Genomic DNA, 5927 nt, shown 5'->3' on the forward strand with positions numbered 1-5927 from the left:
CGCGGAGTAACAGGACCCCCGTGCTGAGATCCTTCACCTGAAAGGATGTAGAAAAGAATTCCACAGAAACACAGTTAGTGTAACACAGCCGATATACAGAGATTAAGTTTTTATGTAGATTAGAAACATATAAAACTTTCTGTACATATAAATCACGAGCTTTGGTAGGGAAGGATGTGAAACCCGTATTTGTGATTGGAAGAGATGAACCGTCTGAAATGATCACATCGTTGCCACCATGGTATGGCTGGTGCAGGGCTAAGTTGTTGAGGTCAGAGGTCATATGATGAGTGGCTCCGCTGTCGAGAAGCCAATTGTTGGCAGAGTACTAAGAGTTGATAGCAAGATTTGCTCGAGGCTGCCATGGTGTGAAAGGACTCGGTGGCTGCTGTTGGGTCATGGATTGAAAAGCTTGAAGCTGGGGGCAATGTTTTGCACTGTGACCCTGAACTCCATATATCGACATCGACCAAGATACGGTCGTGGTCCCCGAGAGTCAGTTTTGGTGTATTGTTGCGAGTGGTGCCAGTTATTGGTGTCGTTGTTGTTGTAGCGAGAACAATTCTGATTCTTGGAATTGTTGCCGGTGTGGCGTTGTTGGATGACATTGGCGGTGACGGGGACATTAGGAAGCGTAGTGTCCATCGTCATAAGAATTTTGGCTTCATGGTTGAGCAGTCGCTCGTGGAGTTCAATGAGTGTCGGTGAGACGTCTCGGCCTTTGATCTGATCGACAATCGTTTTGTACTCATCAAGCAGTCCATCAAGGATAAGATCGATCTGATCTTCATGTTCAACAGCTTTGCCCAGAATGGCAAGTTGATCGAGACGTGTGGTGATACTTCGAAGGTAGACGTCAATGGTTTTGTGTTATTTCTTTCAGTGTTTCAATTGAGTCTTCAATTGTTTGATATGACCCTGTTCGGTTCGGGGTAGGTTTCAGCTAGCGTGGTCCAGATCTCGGAGGAGGTGGTCGCACGAGAAACAAGAGATTGAATGGAGCCGGAGATAGCACCAATGAGGGAACTGAAAATCAGTTGATCTTGACGCCGCCACAGTGTGTATGCTTGATTCACAGTGACAACGCCGGCAAGAGTGAGAGTGGCGGGAGGAGCAGCGGTGGAACCGTCGAGATAACCAGCTAGGCCGTAACCATCAAGCAAAGCCTGAACCTGGATCTTCCACATGAGGTAATTGGTGGCAGTTAGTTTGGAAACGCTGGACATGTTGATTGTGAGAAGTGTTTGGTTGTTGAGAGTGATGGTTTTATTCACTGGTGTGGATGAAGTAGTGTCGGTGGATGACATGATTGTTTGAATGGGAACGAAAGAGAAAAAAGAATGTTTAGAAAAAAAAATTTAGATCTAATGATCGGTGGCTCTTGATACCATAAAGATGTTTGTGGAAGTGATGATTCTTATTTCACAAAGAGAGGGAATATATACATCGAGAGAGTTGAGCTAGGGTATTACAAATGAGTTAATATCAAATATACAATATACATAAATAGACCCGTGACTGAAGCAATCATAAATCTGTGACTGAAGCAATCATAAATCCATGAGTGAAGCAATCAGAAATATAAATATCTCCTAATAATGATAATGACTATCAACATAGAAATGCAAAAAGAATATCTGTAACAAAAAAAAACAACCACATTAATTGTGTGTAGACATTTATACACATGTATTTGTAAACTCATATTAATCAATTAGACTTTTTTATACACTAATAGAAATTATGAGAACTACTAGAAAGATAATTTTACAAAAAATAATGTTACCCGTTCTACTAAAACCCACGATTACGATAAACGATTTTACTTATATTATATTAACTAATCAGATTTTGATCATAAAAGATATAATAAACATATTTAGATCTGTTTTTGCTCTATTTTTTAGTCATGAGTAATGAAAAAAATAACACATTAGAAATCAAATATACCAAATGAGAATAAACCTAACATAACCACTCATTATTAATGACTTTCGAATTGGAAATTCATATTCATCTACAACATTTGTAACACATAAAATGCAAGCTTTTTTTAAAACATAAAATGCAAACATGCATGTAAAGTATTCTGTCTCCTTAAATATTTTTCTTGAATGTAAACATGTACATGTCTAAACATTTTCCCCTAAAAAGACACTTATATATAATTTTGAAAAGCCTAATATCTAAATATTGATTATGATGAAAAAGTTAACAGGTTTTGGATCTGTTAAGTGTTAAATATGGGAGGTGCATATGTTTTCTGTTAAATATTGGAGATGCGTATGTTTCCTGTTACTTTGTCTCATACAAACATTTCGATAAGAAAAAAAGAATTGAATTATTGTACAAAAGAAATGAAAAAAAAAACAAGATATGGGTTTCGTGCAGCTTTCAAAACTAAATAGGAGGATCTAAAGTCCAGCCATCAATTCCAGTTAGATTGTTTGCCCACAACACAAATAATTTGTCAATCCAACTTATATAAACACGCAAAACATTAACTTTCTTTTGTGTATAATTTTTTCCCCTTTTTTAGGTACCAAAAAAAATTGTGTAATATTTTTTTTTTAAGGTTTCTGTAATATTAGATTTTTTATTTTAATATCATATTTAAACCTATTAATTTACATTCCAAAAACCTAGCTATTATTCAAGAGCTTCCGATTAGGACTGCACCGTTTGTTTCAATGTAATTAACTCTTATTGGCTATGAAATAACAAATTCCATTGCGAGATCAAAACTTTCAATTTTGAATGAAAATGTGACAACACCTATAAACATATAATTATTGTTGGAGGTGGATTTAGCACTCCTATTTAACTAAACCCATCTTGAATAATAAGGTTTATGAATTAGGTTAACAGAACCTAACCAAAGTTAATGAGTCTAGTCAGCATGGCTCTGCCCAAATTGTCATCATCACGACGCCGATCTACAGTGTGCGGAACCGAGCAGAATTTGACACGTGTAGAAGCAGTTCGTCTACAGTGGCCTATATGCGCAAATAGTTCGGCGAAGAAGCATCATCACTCGCCGCGGAATGGTTCAAACGCACGGCTCGAGATGCCATACCCGCGGGATGCGCTGAACCTGCCACGTCGTCCCGGTTTGAAGGAAACTCGTCACCTAACCCCCGCTATAAATACTCCCCATAGATCATTTATGAACGGATCCAAAATTTATTACACTCTCTCTCTACATAAAAACTCTCTATCTCTCAGACCGAGCTCTTTGTAATAGTGCTTAGAACGCCGAGCTGAACCCTCTTCAGACTTAGTTCGAAGTTCTAAATATTCTCTCTTTATCATATTGCATACGGTCCCGACCTGACTTTTTTTCCTCGTCCAAATCGAATCTTTTTCATTGTACGGAAATCTTGCCCCAAACTCATCCATTAATATTCTATAAAATCTCTTAAATACACTTAGTGATCTCAAAGATTAACAATTGGCGCTAGAAGGAGGGGTATGACGGTGATGCTGTGTGAGGAGCTCGGTCGGGGAGTGTATCATAGGACCGTGGTGCTGGCACTTCTCGCACCGGGCTGCGAACTTGTTGCCGTCTTGACCATGGTCGGCCAGTAGTGCCCTTGATTGCGGATCCGGAGTGCGAGGGCACGACCGCTTGAATGACTACCGCCAGCGCCCTCGTGCATCTCTTTCATCACATCGATGGTCTCATCTCCGCGGAGCCAGCTGAGTAGGGAGTCTGTTTTGCTTCATCTTCTTCCTCACGATGAGGAGAGGTCGTATGCTCAGAACTAGCGGCCGGCGACGAGCTATCTGAGGGCACCCTACCGCAATCCTCACGAGAACCAGATTCGGTTTGAGATTTGACCGAAATCCCTTTGAGAATATCTGCCATTGCAAAGCGCAAAGGATCGAGAAAACGAGAAATGGAATCGAAGGAATAAAAAGTTGCGAAGAATTTTCTCAGTTCTGTCTCGCAAAAGCAAAAGTGAGAAGAAAGAAGAAGAAGAGAACTTAAATAGAGAAGGAAAGAGAAATATCCAATCAAAGCAAGAGCGATCGACACTTGGAAAAACCCTAATGATGACGCAGCTTCGATAGCATCCTCGAGAAGCGCAAAAATAAAAAGCAACAAAAAACATCACTTCATGTCCCTGCGTGCCGATCACACGCGGGAGCCCCGAGGTTTTCCGCGGGAAATCTTAGTCTGTTTCCCGTCTGTGCCAAAGTGCGAAGAGTTCGCCCTAAACCTCGACATATCACCGACCTGCGATGGGCAAAGTCAAAACCGTTACTTCGGCGCATTCGACAACCTCTTATACCCCGAACTAAGGGGGGTCTATTGTTGGAGGTGGGCTTAGCACCTCCAATTAGCTAGGCCCATCTTGAATAATAAGGCTCATGGATCAAGTCAACAGAATCCTAACCAAAGTCAACGAGTCCAGTCAGCATGGCCCCGCCCAAATCATCATCATCACGACGCCAATCTACAGTGTCCGGAGCAGAAGCTAACACGTGTAGAAGCAGTTCGTCTACAGTGGCCTATCTGCGCAAATAGCTTGGCGAAGGATCATCATCACTCGCCGCGGAGTGGTTCAAACGCGTGGCTCAATATGCTATATCCGCGGGATACGCTGAAGTTGGCACGTCGTCTTGGTTTGGAGGAAACTCGTCACCCAACCTCTGCTATAAATACTCCCCATAGATCATTTATGAGTGGATCCGGAATTTATTACACATTCTCTCTCTACATAAAAACTCTCTATCTCGTAGACCAAGCTCTTTGTAATAGTGCTTAGAACGCCGAGCTGAACTCTCTTCAGACTTAGTTCGAAGTTCTAAATATTCTCTCTTTATTATATTGCATACGGTCCCGACCTAACTTCTTTTCCTTGTCCAAATTGAATCTCTTTCATTATATAGAAATCTCGCCTCAAACTCATCCATTAATCTTCTATAAAATCTCTTAAATACACTTAGTAATCTCAAGGATCAACAATTATGCTGAAGATGCAAATTCTATTAGCACTCAGTTGAATCAGAAAATATATTAGGCATGGTATTAGAAACAGAAGATTTACCAAAGATACAGAAGCTGATGTATCAAAGATTATTCAGATTAATTTTGTATGCTATAAGAAGATCTGAAAAAAGATTATTGTAGAGGACACACTTATTGTAAAATAAAAACTATCCAAAGATATATAATTAAGTTTAGGGTTTTGGCCTTTTGGGTTACGGATATAAAAGGTAAAGAGATTAGAATGAACAATTTGAATAGAAAAACAAAAACTGAGAGGTGAGCTTATTCACATTGGGTGATATTTAGATATTGATATTTAGATATTGACCTAATTAAGGCATTTCTGATATATCACTCTATATTTTACTACATTTTAAAGTAACTTCAAATTAGAGTTGTGTTTTCCTCCAATTCTACTCTATTTTTTTTTTTAAAATGGAGTTATAACTAAAAAGAAAAAATTTGCTCAATATTCAGAATAAAACTATTTTTTACTCCATTTTGGAGTGAGATATGGAATAAGGCTATTAGAGTTGTGTAACACCAAAGTGAATGTAACATTAACTTATAATATTCTAGCGAATAAAAACATTCGAACTAATGCGTTTCAAGTCAAAATATTTTTTTCTGCACCACTTTTTTGTACATATAAAAACCGTCAGCCATGTCATATTCGAGGATACGAATTATACAGATTTATGGTCTATTATACTTAAAAGATTAAAAAATAACTGTAATATTATTGGTTGTCTATTATATAAAGATATTATTGTTTCCTGACATGTGACGTAATTCTATAGGTCAAATACATGAAGAAAACTATTTTCAAGTCCAACCAATATATTTTCTTTTTTGATAAAGAAATCCAACTAATACTCGATTAAAGACAATGATTTTTAGGGCATTCCACCAATTAAATTAAAGCATCGAC

General features: G+C 38.4%; 1 non-coding gene across 1 annotated transcript; it reads right to left on the reverse strand.

Annotated features, from left to right (window-relative positions):
- Nucleotides 1-668: 668 nt before the first annotated feature.
- On the reverse strand, nt 669-801 carry LOC112082595. The gene has a single exon (XR_002897260.1). It is a non-coding gene; the product is annotated as a small nucleolar RNA Z247 (small nucleolar RNA).
- Between the last annotated feature and the right edge of the window lie 5126 nt (nt 802-5927).

Source organism: Eutrema salsugineum, unplaced genomic scaffold (assembly GCF_000478725.1).
Source record: "Eutrema salsugineum unplaced genomic scaffold, Eutsalg1_0 scaffold_1, whole genome shotgun sequence".
Lineage (NCBI taxonomy): Eukaryota > Viridiplantae > Streptophyta > Magnoliopsida > Brassicales > Brassicaceae > Eutrema > Eutrema salsugineum.